This window comes from Takifugu flavidus, chromosome 4, assembly GCF_003711565.1.
Source record: "Takifugu flavidus isolate HTHZ2018 chromosome 4, ASM371156v2, whole genome shotgun sequence".
Lineage (NCBI taxonomy): Eukaryota > Metazoa > Chordata > Actinopteri > Tetraodontiformes > Tetraodontidae > Takifugu > Takifugu flavidus.
Window position 1 is genome coordinate 17326689 of NC_079523.1, and position 14544 is coordinate 17341232.

At 47.9% G+C, this 14544-nt stretch overlaps 1 protein-coding gene and 1 long non-coding RNA gene across 5 annotated transcripts in view; one reads left to right on the plus strand and one right to left on the minus strand.

The window, feature by feature from the left end:
* Positions 1-509: 509 nt before the first annotated feature.
* Positions 510-1809, minus strand: LOC130524317 (uncharacterized). The gene is made up of 2 exons (XR_008950102.1): positions 1676-1809; positions 510-1404 (listed from the first exon to the last, which is right to left on the minus strand). It is a non-coding gene; the product is annotated as an uncharacterized LOC130524317 (long non-coding RNA).
* Positions 1810-1941: 132 nt separating this feature from the next.
* LOC130524306 (plasma membrane calcium-transporting ATPase 2-like) overlaps positions 1942-14544 on the plus strand; it is a 54547-nt gene continuing 41944 nt past the window's right edge. The window contains exon 1 of one of the 4 annotated variants that reach the window (XM_057030317.1): positions 1942-2331. The gene's annotated coding sequence lies outside the window, so the exon portion shown is untranslated. The remainder of the gene's footprint in view (positions 2332-14544) is intronic. The other 3 variants (XM_057030315.1, XM_057030316.1, XM_057030314.1) reach the window with 3 other exon arrangements.

The window sequence follows — 14544 nt, forward strand, 5'->3', positions numbered from 1 at the left end:
TTCTGTCTGCACAGAAAAACTAATAAAGGGGTTCAATGGACTCTAATGTGATGTCACCCAAGATGGAGAGTTGAGCTATTTCTGCTCAAGAAGGGGACAATAAAACAGTCAAAATGAAATCTGTGTAATACACCCGGTAACATCTACACATGCGGGGTCATGGTTGAAATACCATGTTGAATCTTGTGCTGTCTTACAGTCAGTGTGGGTTCTTCATGGCCTTTTTCACAGTGTTTTGACAACAGCTCCCTGGACGTGTTGTGCCAACAGCACGTTCAGTGGGTGGAGCAATGCAGCAGCTTTCCACAGGTGACACACCAAGAGTGCTTCATGCAGATAGGTATGGATCAATCCTACCAGTCCTCTTCCATATAGTCCCCCTGTCCTTCTGGACTGCGTTTAGCGGGACTTCATCTGCACAGAGAGTCGGATCCTGCATGTTTATGTCATGTTTATGTCATTTACGATGTTTACGTCTTGAAGAAACAGGCAACCACATCAGAAGCCAATTCAGTCAACTGTCAAATTATGTTTAATAACCAGAAAATGGAGGCCTTCACGTCAAATGGCGGCCGTTCCTCAACAGCAAAGGCCATATTTAAGTCACACAGGCATAAAAGTCGCGGTGTTTGGTGATGGATGCCGACTGTCGAAAAGGTAATAAGAAACCTTCGCTTTTCCAGCACCTGCTTTCTTTTCTTCTGAAGTGCTGTTAAATGGCACCTCTCCTCCTCGCTGTCATTAGCATAGCGTAGGAGGCAGAGCTGAGTGGTCAGATGGCTGTCAGAGGGAGGAAAAAATCATTTCAGATTTGTTGTTAATGTTCTGTGTGTGAGCCAGAAACATTCACACAGGCTAGGTGGACTGCATTATTATCCCCCAAATTCGTCTTGAAGAAGAAGGAAGAATGAGAGAAGGTTAAGTTCACCCCCTGCGTGTCTTACGTGCTCTCCCGGGGTCTTTCCGACCGTTGTTTGGAGCACTGCCTTATCCAAACGATGGATCTTAATTTTAGCTGCCACCTTTCTTTAACAGAACATAAGAATGGCTGTTGATCAGAGTGGTGCTGGGGTGGGGGGCAGCAGTAGCTCAGGCGTAAAAGGGGTCATTCTGCTACCATGTCAGCCGTCCTTGAGCAAGGTGCTTAACCCCGCGCACCTGCGTGACGGGACCACAAATGTGTGCGATTGGTTACTTCTTCAAATGACCTTGCGGCCCCCTGCGAGGCGGCCCCTCCCAACCGTGTACGGCGAGCGCAATGTCACGTGGTGCCTCAAGTGGTCTCAGATGAGCGGAGGGGCACCCGGAACCCTGGAGTTACCAATGACCTCTGGACTGGTCAAATGGGCCGTGTGGTCTTCAAGAATAATAAATACCCCAAGTGTGCTGGTTCAAATCCCTGCCCTGTAAACGGAAGAGATAGATAGATAGATAGATAGATAGATAGATAGATAGATAGATAGATAGATAGATAGATAGATAGATAGATAGATAGATAGATAACAAATGTAATCCTAGCATGAGTCTTTCCTGTATCTAGGTGGAGATTGTTTCTCATTGTATCCTATGATTTTGATTTATTTCTTTTTAGCCTTCCGTGGTGATTCTAAGTTCCAACCCCCCCGCCCTCCCAACACACACACACACACACACACACACACACACACACACACACTTGAGTCTGTGTTGGCTGGAAAAGGCCTCCATGCGTCGCCGCTGAGCAGCTCCAGGTGTGGAGATTCTTTCACAAAAGACCCGGAGCCACCTTAAACGCAGGGTAATCCCGGCCTGGCCCCTCCTCTCGCCGCGGCAGCTCCCCTCCCTCCCCCCCGCTCGCTGTCTGCGCTGGAGGGAGACCGTTCGGGACGTCAGGTCTTTTCTCTGGTCCTATTTGAATGTGTTGGACCTCCCCATCACTGCCTGCTATTCCGCCCACCCGCCTTCCAGCGCGCACAGGCACAGCAGCCGTGTTTATCGGATCAACTGTTGTCGGAGCCACCCCCTCTCCCCGCTGCTATCTCGGGAGAGAGAAGAGTTTATTTCCTTTCGAAGGACTGTTCTTTTTTTTTGGTTTTTCCGCTTCGGTTCCAGGTCGGTTCTCCTTCCGCCAGGCTGCCGATGCGCCACAACAATTGACATCGATGCCAGTGTGCGGGCAGCCCGCAAACAGGTCTTAACACATTGCGTTTGCCGCGGACCGCCACCGACTATGTCAGTGGCTTTTTCACCTCTGCGAATATCAAGTTGGGGAATGGAGAGAGCCTGCCTAATTTGAAGACGCTGCCCTGCCTCCACGACGCAACCGGGACGTGATTTGAACCAAGAGCGGAGGTAACGTCGATTTTTCTCTCTTTCGCAAACTTTATTCAAGGTGAGGAGGTGTTTTTTCGGACGGACGGTCGGCTCAAAAAGGAGGAAATGGGTATTTTTTCTCCACCCCGTCAAAGTGGTTGAAAACACACATTAATGAGTCAATCGTGTCCGTTGTCGTCCGCACTGCCGAGCATCCGGGTATCCTTCGCAACTGCCGATTCTTTACCTTGACAGCCACTTGTGAGGAAACACGCACGGATTTGGGTTTTTTCTACAGGTGTGGACGCGCGGCTGTCCTGTCCACGCACGTCGCTGTCTTCGGACACATTTTCCCGTGGTTTCTGATTAAACTGAAGCGGCTCGGTGCGGTACAAACTCCCGAGACTGGCTTCCTCCCCCCGCCTGTGGTCCCGGCTGTTAGCTAGGTCACAGCTGTATTCTCGGTCCAAACATTTTCCGGCTCCGCGGATTTCTGCGTCTTTTTTTTCTTCCTAACCCACGCACACTTCCGCCGAATTACACGCATTTCTGAACCGCGACACCAACTTCGAGACCTGGTTTTGCGGTGCGTGACTCGCCGCCCCGCGTCGCGTTTCACTTCCCAAAGTTGGCGCCGCAACGTGTCCAACCGAATTATCCGAATCGTCCCACATCGAATTATGGATCCGTACGAACCGAGATGGACGCGGGGGTCAAACGCCGACACCGTTTAACTTCGATGCTGCCGAAAAGGCAACAGTTTATTGGGAGGGGGTGGGTGGGGGGATCTTACTGTCCGGGGTATCCCCGGGCCAGCGGCCGTCCCCTTCTACCGGGGCCGCAATAGGACCGCCTACGGACGCGTCCGTGGTCTCCGGCTGTTTGCGCAGAGGCTGTGTCTGTGGCTGGTGTCGGGACCGATGTTTTCCAGCGCGTCCCGGCCGCTGGGCCCCTCAACCGGGGCGGGCTTTTTCTGACTGGGGCCGTGTGTCACTGCGGTGCTTTCAGGACCGGCTCGCTCCTCCGGTCGGGCCGGTTGGTCCACATTAAGGACAAACCGGTCGCAGATATTGCTCATTGCTTTGATCGCGCTGGGCGTCGGTGAACCATGACAACAGCAGATCGCCTGGTTCTTTTCTCGCCATGAACCGCCCTTGCGTCATCGGGGCCGATGAGCTCCAGGAGGAAGGCAGATTCCTCCTCTCCTCTCCTCCTCTCCTCCCATTCCATCCACCCTCTCCCCAGACTCTGTCTGGGTGTGTCCTGCCTTAATGCGTTAGAGAGGAGGGGGATCCCGGCTCTGTGGCTCCTGTGACCTCCGCAGGAGGGCATTGCTGCCTGAAGTGTTTCTAATAAAAAAATCTCCAAATGGAAAGACTTACATTCTCACGAGAAACCTATTTTGAAAATGATTATATTGCCAATAACGTATGCCAATAATTGGGGCTTCGTTTCAGCCGCCGTCCTCATTTGCGGGGAGAAAATGTTGCCGTTTCATAACCAGCTTTTGGAACACGAGCTGATAAAGAACCTCCAGGAGCGAAAATGCCTGACGCCGCGCGTCTGTGGATAATCAATTCTTGACAAAATGCCGACTGACATCCTGTGTCGCTTATGCAGTTTATATTTTAATCCACATTTTCATTTACAGCAACTGAACTCTGAGTATGAACTAGAGTTTCCCCGGGCTATGACACCAGCTCAGTTTGTTTACATTCATACTGTTATTTCAATTTAGACTAAGTTAATGTCAATTCAATTAGATTCTATGATGAGCCAGGCTCAGCAAATCTTTCTATTCTTTTCCCCAAGTCACATGTAGGACATATTTATACCTTTAATTCTTTTAGTTGGTAGCTGTCAGTGGGGTTTTTACCGCTCCGGCCATTTTCTGCTGCTCATTGCTGATGGCGATCATGTGGGCGCTGGTCTGGAAGCAGGAATGCACCCTGAACTGGTCGCCCGCCCGCCTGCCCGCCCGCCCAGCAGCAGGAAGTTGTCCACCCAATCGAACGTAAACGAAATTAAACTGAGTGATTTTCGGTGCTGCTGTCTGTTTCCTTTGGCCGTGTTTACGTCTGGCTGCGGAAAGATGCTATCACGCGGGAATCCCGGCGAGCACTTAGGAGCTCTGCCCCGCGCAACACTTAGCGGGTCGTCTTTGTTTTGCGGGACGTTGATCGGCACAGAGACGGCACGTTCCCACACAAATGGCAAAATCAATAGACATTTTCCAAAACACCGCGCGTCTGTTCTATGTTAGAACAACAATAGCTCCGGTTCAATCTGTTTTAAAAGGATGCTGTTTTATTGGATTACTAATGGCAGAGCGAGGAAACAAAAAAACCATTAACCATTAATGATGGTAGACACAAAATGTGTCTATTTTAATCACAGCCAAGGCTAGAATAATAATCTTTATACCACAATCTGTCGTGCATTTATTGGCACTTTTTTTCCTCATACGTGCTTTCTTTTGTGATTCCTTTTCTGCTGTATTTGATGTCGGTATGTCCAATATTCCAGCGTCCGTCCACTGATCAGGACGGAGATAACGAGCGTGACATGAACGGCCGCCGTTGCTGCATTTGCGCCGCTGCCGAGCGGCGTCGTTCGGGAACGAGAGCGAAGCAAATGGCCGTTTAAATGCTCAGAAACTGCATCGAATGCAGACGCCCCACTGCAGACGCAGCCCGCGCACGAGAGCTCGATGCAGCAGCGCACTCTCGTCTTATGTAAATCTGCATCAATTAATAATGGCTCGGTGTTATATATGAGCTATAGAAGCCTTCTGCCCTACGGGGGTGCGTTCTGTCCTGACACAAACGATAGGGGCAGCGATCCTTCTTTTCCCGCTGGCAGTTTCGGGTCATTTCCACCGAAAAGCAAACAAACGGGCGCGTTTATGGCGCTTTATAGGTCAACATCTGGACAGGCATGAAGCTCTTTCTCCATTCTCGGTCTTTATCAATACCTCGCGCTATCTGCAGGCTCGGCTAAGACGAACCCTGGGCAGAAATAAAGCCTGGCTTGATCGAGTCCCGGTAAGTACGTGGAAAATATCGTGGCGCGAAAACGAAGACGCTCCGGAATTTCAGGGACGCCGGTTGGCTGCAAGTTTGTTTAAAGAAATCTGGGCAAACATCCCCCTCAAGGTAAATTCCCAGAGGGCCAGTACAGCAGTGTTTATGAGTTTGTGTGCAGCCATAAGACTACCTTAAGGTGAATATTACAGGATTAGAGGGTAACCATAGGAACAGAAGCAACACGAGTGTTACCTATTATTTGGACCCTCCCTTAGCGTGGCAGTGATTAATGTTTCATTAGGTGTTGTGCATGTTTTCTGAGTGACATCTGACCTTACCTGGTACATTCTGTGAACTTTGGTACACATACACACCCTGTTGAAAGCGCTGGGTAATAATTGATGAATCGATGCATTGTGGATTTTCTTTTTCTGCCCTTCAGTGTCGGTGCTTTGCCACTATGTGGGCATTACCGTTTCCACCATACAATGATTTGGAATCGACCCATTTGACCAAAATAGCCATAATTCGCTCAACAACATGCTAGGTCGTAATGTTTTCAAGTCAACACCCACACAAAAGTATGAGGTGTGCTTCTAAATGGGGCACGTTGGGTGACTGGTGGTGGTTTAGTCGATGGTAAGATGGGTGGGGGACGAGTGTAGGAAGGACTTGATGCACATTATAAGATGACAGCAGCCTCCGCATTGCTACGCGCGAGGCGAAGCTGCTTCTGCAGCTCCGTCCCAGTTGGCGGCGCCTGCTGCTGCGTTTCTGGGGCCGCGTGGCGGCGCGGGGCAGAGGCGCAGCAGCGGGCGCCGGTGCTCCTGGAGCTCTGCACAGATGGGGCAGCTGCCTTCAGACTGCGGCACACCGGCTCGCAGGCATTTGCATGGAGGAGTTTAAAGAGAAACAAATGTAGCTACGCTTCACTCTTTAATTCTCAGCGGGTTACTATGGCGTTGCGGCAACAGTTGCTATGAGGATCTGTAATCCTCCATGGAAAAAAAAAATAAAAAACACTCTTAGGTGTGTTGTTAAAGTAAAGAGTTTAAAGATCACACTGACCTAACAAATAACCAACTTGAGCCACAGCTTCTGGCACTTGTTTGTTGCGGTGAGTATTAATCGTGTAAAATTGGCAGCATCATGAGTTTAACATTAGTGAAACCCATTTTTAATCGTCCTTCAATAAACTGAGCTCCACAGTCGAACTGCAGAGTGTTTCTCCTCCGTGGACCCGGCTCTTTCTCTTCCGCAGGATCTCAGCGACCCATAACGATGGAGAGTTCTGGTGTTTTGGGATTTGAGATTTGTAAAAAAGGAGAGTGCACCGAGTTGTAAGTGAACTCTCTTAGTGGGATCATTATTTCATACACTCGATTTTTAGTTTTTTTTTTTGTTCCGTCCCGTGAGCCACTTACATTAAAGGCACAAAGGCTTTCTGACAGCACAAGCGCCTATAAATAAATATAGCCTCAAAGATGAGAGAGGGAGTCTTTTAAGCAGTAGCATGTTGCTCGTGTCAATTACACAGCTGTTTGATCACCTCTGCGGTGGCTCTAAATTTAGGTTTGGCCATTGGGGCCACTTGATGTTTTATTTTTGGCCCCTTTGTCAAATATAGTGGTGGCAGGGGTGCGTCATCATCATCCCTTTGTTCTTTTGCAATAGTGTCCTATTAGGAAAAAGTCCAAATATACTTCTCCACAACAGATTTTTGGCTTTTGTCAGAAAGGATGCGTACTCCTTCTTTGTTCGTGAGCCTATCTCCGCCGTGGAATAACAACGATTGATCTCAGCTGTCAACCAATGCTGGCTGTGAAACTCAAGAATTCATGCAGTGGACAGGACTTTGTCCCCCAGTGATGGGATTTTTGTGCAAAAGTAGGATCAAACACAACAGACTGCACTCATGCAGTGATGAGGGGGAAAAAAGATATTATTGCACCTTTATTGTGTGTTTTACTCTTCGTTATGGTGGTGCACGTTCTGACCGGACCTGATGCGTTTCCTGGAGTCTTCCTCAGGCGACGGGGGGGGGGGGGGTGGACGTCCCGAGGCGGGCTGTGGCGGGGATGTTTTTGTCTGCTGCAGAGCTGCTGCCCTCCGGTGAGTGAGGACGGCTAAAGGAGCGGCCGCAGAAGGACCGCAGGAGCTGTTGCGACGGCTTCATCTCCCTGAATGTTCTCAGGAAGATGAGGTCTCGCCATTTCGACCAGTGCTCTGATGCTAACTGTCCATGTACGGTCCTCTGTGATGCGTGCGCCCTCTCCCCATTCACCTACAGAGGCAAATGCTTATTCCTAAGGTTGATTATGGTTCCTTTTGTTTCCTGATGGAAACAGTCTGGTTATTGCCCATGTGGGCTGACTTGTCAACCCTCTGCGCCACCTCTACACCCTTATTTCAATGTGCATAACGCAACAGTTAAAAGAAATAGACTCATTTAGCTTATTAAAGACAGCAGATAAACGACGTCTGTTTGTTACTGTAAGATAGGAAGCCGAACACCTCTAGAATGCTGCATGAGCAGGCAGCACAAGGCCCAGAGGTCTACATTGTGGAGGATGATGGACACACACACGCATACACACAGAGCGCTCCTGGAACTCTGTGTGGGCAAGAAAGGCAAATTAGAATGCTGCAGCAGCGCTGTGGATGGAGAAGACGGACGCAGATGCTGCCCAGCTAGGCAGATGAGCAATCTGAAAGGGTGCAATCGCGGCGTTAGCTTGAGCGGTGAGATCGGTTTATCTCAGGGACGAGGTCGGTGTGAGCGAAGGGCGTGACATGCTGGATGGTTGCTGATGTATAATGGGGCTGTGCATGAGATCATGTGACAGGTGCTACCTTTTGCATGATTATACGCGAGAATTAAAATGCCACAATCATCATCAGAATCGCTAAAGCAGAAGGAGAGTAGCTTCTTTTTACGGTGCACCAAATTGAAATAGTCTTTCTTTGAAGCTGAATCTTCTAAAAGCTTAAACATACATGGGATAAACCCCACATCCCATATTTAGCATTAATCCAGTTGCAATGTCTAGCAAGATGTTTCAGCACGTTTCTCTTATTGAGGTTCTTAGAACGAATCTGATAAAACATTCACTACTTTAGGATCAAATCATCAAAATTGGACATTCCAATGAATAATTCCGATCAGCGTCTCACTGGTGCTTCCACGACACATTTAGTTCCTCTGAGATGATTTACAAAAGCCAAAAAAGGCTTTTTTTTTATTTCGGTGAGTATCTCAGACAGGAGAAATCCACTTCCAGAAACAGACATTTCCAAGGTCACTTTGAAGGCCATTATTTAAAATGATAAAATTCACATTGTATCTCAAAAAATGGTCCCTGATATTCATCTGATTTCCCTCCGGTGTGTGTGACGTGATGACATTACACACGTTTAAGTTAAAGCAGTGGTTCTCCACCCTCCTCGCTCAAGAGAATTGTAAGAAATTGAAAGCGATTTTTATAATAATGCTTTGCGTTAAATATTTTGGCAGCATTAATGTTGTCTTGCACATCTCAGAGCAACAAAGTGCAACCTTCACACCACTGACGGGGAAACCTCGCAGCAGTGTCATTAGACGGGGACATTTTCAGCGTAGCGCTGCTATTTTCAGGCACCATTATTAAATTTTGGATCCCGTTTTCCCGCAACATCCTCTTAAAAAGCTGGAGTGGCCTCTTCAGGTTATTAGCTTTCATCCTGTCTGCTGGCAGCTTTGACTCAACACAGAGGGTCGTTCTTCACCTCCTCCCTCCCACGGGTGTCCTCTCATCTTGGATTTTGGTGGTGGATCCTTGTGTCTTGTTGAACATGGTGACAGTGAGGGAGTTTTTTTAGGAGATGTTTTTTTACTTTCTTCAAATTCAGAAGGTTATTACGCCCTCATCAGTTTAGGAAAGTCCAGATGACTCCAGATGGTTTAATTGAGAACATTTGAGATAACTCAAAAACATAGATTCCTTATGGGAAAAGCAATAGAATCAGTCCAGAGTTTTCAACTTCAAGTCTGGTTCCCACATGGATCCAGACTCCAGTTGCCTGAAGGTGGGCAAACGCCGAGGAAGGAGAACGGTTCTGTGTCCCACACATGAATTGCTTGGCTCCGAAATTTGTGTCGTATCCCCTGTGAAGATGCTCGGGGAATCTGCTAAGATGTCAAAGTCCAAAGTGAACCCGGTCCTGGATGGGCTTTGGCCCAAAGGCCACTCGGCAAGGAGGCATTTCTCCAAATGCGAGTTTTGGACGCATCCCGATGGAGCTAAACCTGAACGCACAATTGGAGGGAAAAGGGAAAGCCTGGAAACGCAGGCGCAACTGCGAGGTGGTCGGTAGCATCAGGAGGACTCTGGAAATATTAAAGGAAAATCCTATCAGGAAGTTCAAGTTTGGGTTTCCCAAATGAATAAATGACCCTTCGGTAAGTACAAAGTGAGGAAGGACAACCAGGGTAACGTTTTAGGGTCTGCTCTCAATCCCGGAGAGGGTTTGTGGGCGGAGCTGAAGAGCTCTGTGTGTGTGTGTGTGTGTGTGTGTGTGTGTGTGTGTGTGTGTGTGTGTGTGTGTGTGTGTGTGTGTGTGTGTGTGGTGTGTGTGTGTGTGAGTGAGAGCAGGGTGGCCTGCAAACATGACTCGGTTACACCGGTACTCTCTGAAGGAACGGGCCAAAATTCCAGGAAGCTGTTGTCAGAAGCTTGTGGAAGGACGCCCAAAACGCACCAAATAGTGAAAGTATGTGCACCACTGACTGTAAAGAAAGTAACACAAATAATCTCTGCCTCATTATTCCGGAATTTAGCAAAGAGAAGCTATTTTGGTAATGCCGACTGACCTAAAACTGGATCAGTTCAGTCTGATTTATTGTCAGAAACTGAGGGGGAAAAAGGGCTGATGTGTCTAAAACTCTGTGACGTTTCTTCTGCTCACCGCGGCTCTTCTTGAGATGGGAGTTTGGGAAACTTTAACGGGGAACACATGTTCCCAACAACAGATTTTGGTTGCTGTGAAAAAGGACTGATAGGAAAGATGCAAACCCTGATTTTAGTGGGACTAAACACGTCCCGGCCCAGCTGGAAATGACGTCGTCGGTGGGCTTAACTTGGTAACGAAATGCAGAGAACAGTTGCTTTTGTTAAATAAAATGCCGTCATTTGCCTTCATTATTAATTACTGGAATCCAGGAATGTCTGTGTGTGTGTGTGTGTGTGTCCGTGCTGCATGCACACACCCCATATCTCTCATCTGAGATACTGGGAAAGGCATGGGTTGAGGGAGTTAGTGACCAGATGGAGGATCGCCACAAAGCCCAACAGGAAGTGAGGGCTTGATGGTTTCCTTATGTCGCGTTGGCAACCGTGTAAACTTCCTCCTGTGTTTACACGCATTAGTGTGTCTATATCCCCAACTTCCTTTTATATGTAGCGATGTTCGGGAATGTAAAGGGCGCCGCGGTGTTTGTTTCGGAGCGCTAAAGACTCGCAGCTCGGCCAAGGCGACTGATCCCGAGCAGCAAGCTTCCATCCACCTCGGCAGGAGGGATCTGGGATCCGCCCCTGGATCCGAGCACCGGGTCGGCTGGCAAAGCTGACGCTCGGATCCAGGACCAGATGGATTCACGCACGGGGAACCTTAAAAAGGATGAGGATTGATCTCCTTTCTGATGGCACCTGTTATATTAATATTGATTAAGTAAATATAAAAGTCTCATTTAACCCATTTATTTTCCATTTTCTAATTGAACTTACATCTCAGTGACGTTTGACTCGTCTCTAGAATCAGAACTTTCCTCATCCGACCTCTGCTCGTATGATATTGATGTAATACTGTATTTCCACCGTCGGGAGGACGCAAGGTCGTAGCGTCTGTTTTTGACCTTGTGCGAGCGGCACAGTCACACGGCTTTTCACAAAAGTGTTTGCTAGAAATAGGTCCCAAATGGCGCATTAAGGAGAGGACTGTTGGCCATTTAGCCTGGTCTCACCATGAGACAGATATGTAGAGAACATGTACATGTGGACGGAACAAGCGGTTGGATAGCAAGTGGCAGGATATAGCGGTCTAGTAGCTCCTCCTACTAGCAAAATGACATACTTTCTGATGTATTGGTTTATCTTTTGTGGGTTAGCAGGCATTATTCTCTTTTACGTTCAAGCTAATGTCAGTTAGATGTAATTCTGCAAGTAAAAAAGGAATCGTTTAGCTGGTAAGCCATTTATTCCCTAGCCACATCAAATTCAACCTAAAGAGAAAGGCGTCTACTGATGAGAGGCATAGACACAGCTATCTCGTGCATGAATGGCACCCTGTTCTTCACACTGCGTCTCTGTTGCTTTTTTAGGATTAGCCCTGGAATTTTTGGTGTCACATTGTCCACGTGCACAACAGACAGCAGGCTGTAACTTTTGCCCCAACAGCTCTCCAGTCACAAGATGCTGAGGCAACAGTCATCTGAGTTTGGACAATGCTTTATTTCACTGCTGAATCCTGGAACATGGACAACATGTCCTAGCGCACGCCGTCTCTAACGCCGCTCGTTACGGACATATTTGCATGAGTCACTTGAGATGTTTCCGCTGACCTGCGCTGTTCCCTTATGTTTGGTATGGATTTCTCTGCGAGGCACACTGCAACCCACGGTTGGTCAACAGTGAATCAGCATCACTTAGCAACAGCGCCGTCTCTCCCGCGGTCTCGTCTCCGTCGATTTCAAACATGAGCCTTCGGCGTGTGATGTTGTCCCACCGACACGCAGTCAGAAGGGGCGGATCATGAAAGAGCTGCTCTTTCTGCCTATGCTAGCTTCATCATCCCTGTGGTTTAACAAACTGAATAGTGCTCTTTTACTATTGTTTGTCTTGTTGCAAGGAAGCTGGTCAATAATCTAGTTTTAACTGCTGCAGGCTTTCGACCCATCAACACAAATGGACGGCGTTCCGAAGGCAGCGGCGTCACGTGGCGTGTTAGCGGCCCGTACAGGGGCTAGCTCGCTCTGATTACTGTGGGTGTGCAGGCTGCTTGGACATAAATTAGGCTCTGTTTTGAAAAATGACTGATGATATTGGAGTGACTGTGCCTGGATTTCGACAGTTTGCGGAACAGGAAGCAGATGTCTGGGCCAGTGCTCTCAGTTTAGAGGCCCTGGTAGCGCTTTAATATTGATACAGCACAGGGTTTTGGTTCATATTTCTTTAAATAGGGTAAGCATTTCGGTTACACCCCATTAAGAGCTGTAAAACCAGGATTTGCACGAGTAAATCTAAGACAACAATACAGCCGGGTCCAGAGTTATTTGTATTTTTAATGTCATTTTTGTGATTTGGTCTCTGCTCCAAAGCACAATACCCCAAATCTTATGTTTCATAAGAACATCCAATAGCTCCAGGGACACCTTTGCGTATGTGGGTCTGCCGAGTTGTGTGGGTTTTTATTTATAACCACTCCTCATGATTAATCCTGCTGCTTCCATATCGTATGGCTAACGCCAGCGACTCGGTTTCCCGGCAGCCTTGTTGGCCCGGCTGATGTCATAATATCGACCCCCGCATTTGATAAAGCCTGTTGTAGCTTCACAAACTCTTCCTTTCCTTCTCGTGTTCAGAGAATTGATTTCCAGAAGGGAGAAAACACGCCACATCGTTGATAAACTGGTCATATTTTAGAGATGTTTCACATTAGGAAAAGAGGATCCATAATGAGATCAATCACTCTTTAGGTGGACACCATGTGACGATGTCTATGCTATAGTTTTTCCACAAAAATATCTTAAAATCTTCCAAGCCACTTTTTCCATGATATGGTTTTACTTTAATCCACTTTTACTTTAATTCATTCTTAAAGACCTGGAATGCTCTATAGATTCTATAGGCAATCCCAAATGCGATTCATTAGCGAGCGCTAACGACCAGTTTGATTAACATACAGGTGCCATGAACTGTGCTCTCAAAGCTCTTTTCCTCCTCGGGTTCGTTACCCTCGGTGCAGCGAAGCGTCACTGCGTGGGGGTCCAAAAATAATCACGTGGAGGACTGAGAAGTGAAAATGAAACATCTCGGTAATTAATGACGCCTATTTGTGGCCAACGCATCGATTGTTGTAGCTTCTCTGAAAGCGAAAACAACGTTATGGCTCTCTTGACCCAGCGTTAGCGTAAGGTTTGAAGACAGTCGGGCTGCTCCCACCTCACTGTAAATATTGAACCTGCTGAATTATCCTCTTACCGTGTTGGTTTATCCCGAGCTTGTGTTTGCCTCTGACTGATTCTCCAACTAGCTGCCAGTCATGACTGTCAGTGATCTGTTTTAACCTCTGGTGTGCCGAACAAAACTAATATCGGTTCGATTAGTGACCTAATTACGCTCAATTACCACCTTGATGTGGCAATTTGTGGACGTTCACTGTGCTTGATGGCTATCTAATAGCTCAACGCACGTTCCAGTGTCTTTAGCCCAAGCTAATTAGTTCCAAAATGGCTTTATTAAATCCCAACTATGATGATCTAAAACAGGAGATGACATGTGATGTATGTAGTCATTCATTCATCTCTTAACTAACTGGCTTTGTGGAGATTAGAAGGCATCCCATCAATTGAATCTCAATCTTTTTGTCTGATCGTGGGATGGGAGCTGTGTTTGATGGAGCGCTCTAGGTCCGTTTCCATCGGTAATGGCTCGGTGTCCTCTCGCTAACGCTCTCAGTGAATTAGCGTGTTCTCCAATGGACAGATGGTGATGCACTTCAAAGGAATTTCCGTGACGTAAGAGCGTTCCGCAGTTCCCTGCAATGCTCGGAGGAACCGAGCAGCTATGCGAGCTATGCTGGCTGTGGAATTCAGCTCTCCATTCATTACTAGTCAGAAACTGGTTACTCCTCCCTCAGCACACCGCTAACGGCTAACTCACCGAGGGCGACATCGAACTTGAAGCTCATTCTGAGAAACTGTGCTCCAGCGGAGATAAGTAGGAGGTGAACAAGCTTGATTGTTTGAATGGAGATCCCGGTACCGCGCATGTGGCGGGCTTGCGGTATCTCCAGAAGCGACAGACTCTCCACGCGCTCTTTAAGCTGCTGCCATCTGCTTCAGGGTTTAGGTCACATTGACTGGGAGAGAGCTTCTATCCAGGAACTGTTGCCTCCTCACAAAAACGTACTGTAAACCAATGGCACGCCTTTTAGCGCACGTTAAACGGAAGCGTTGGAGCAGCCCTCGTCT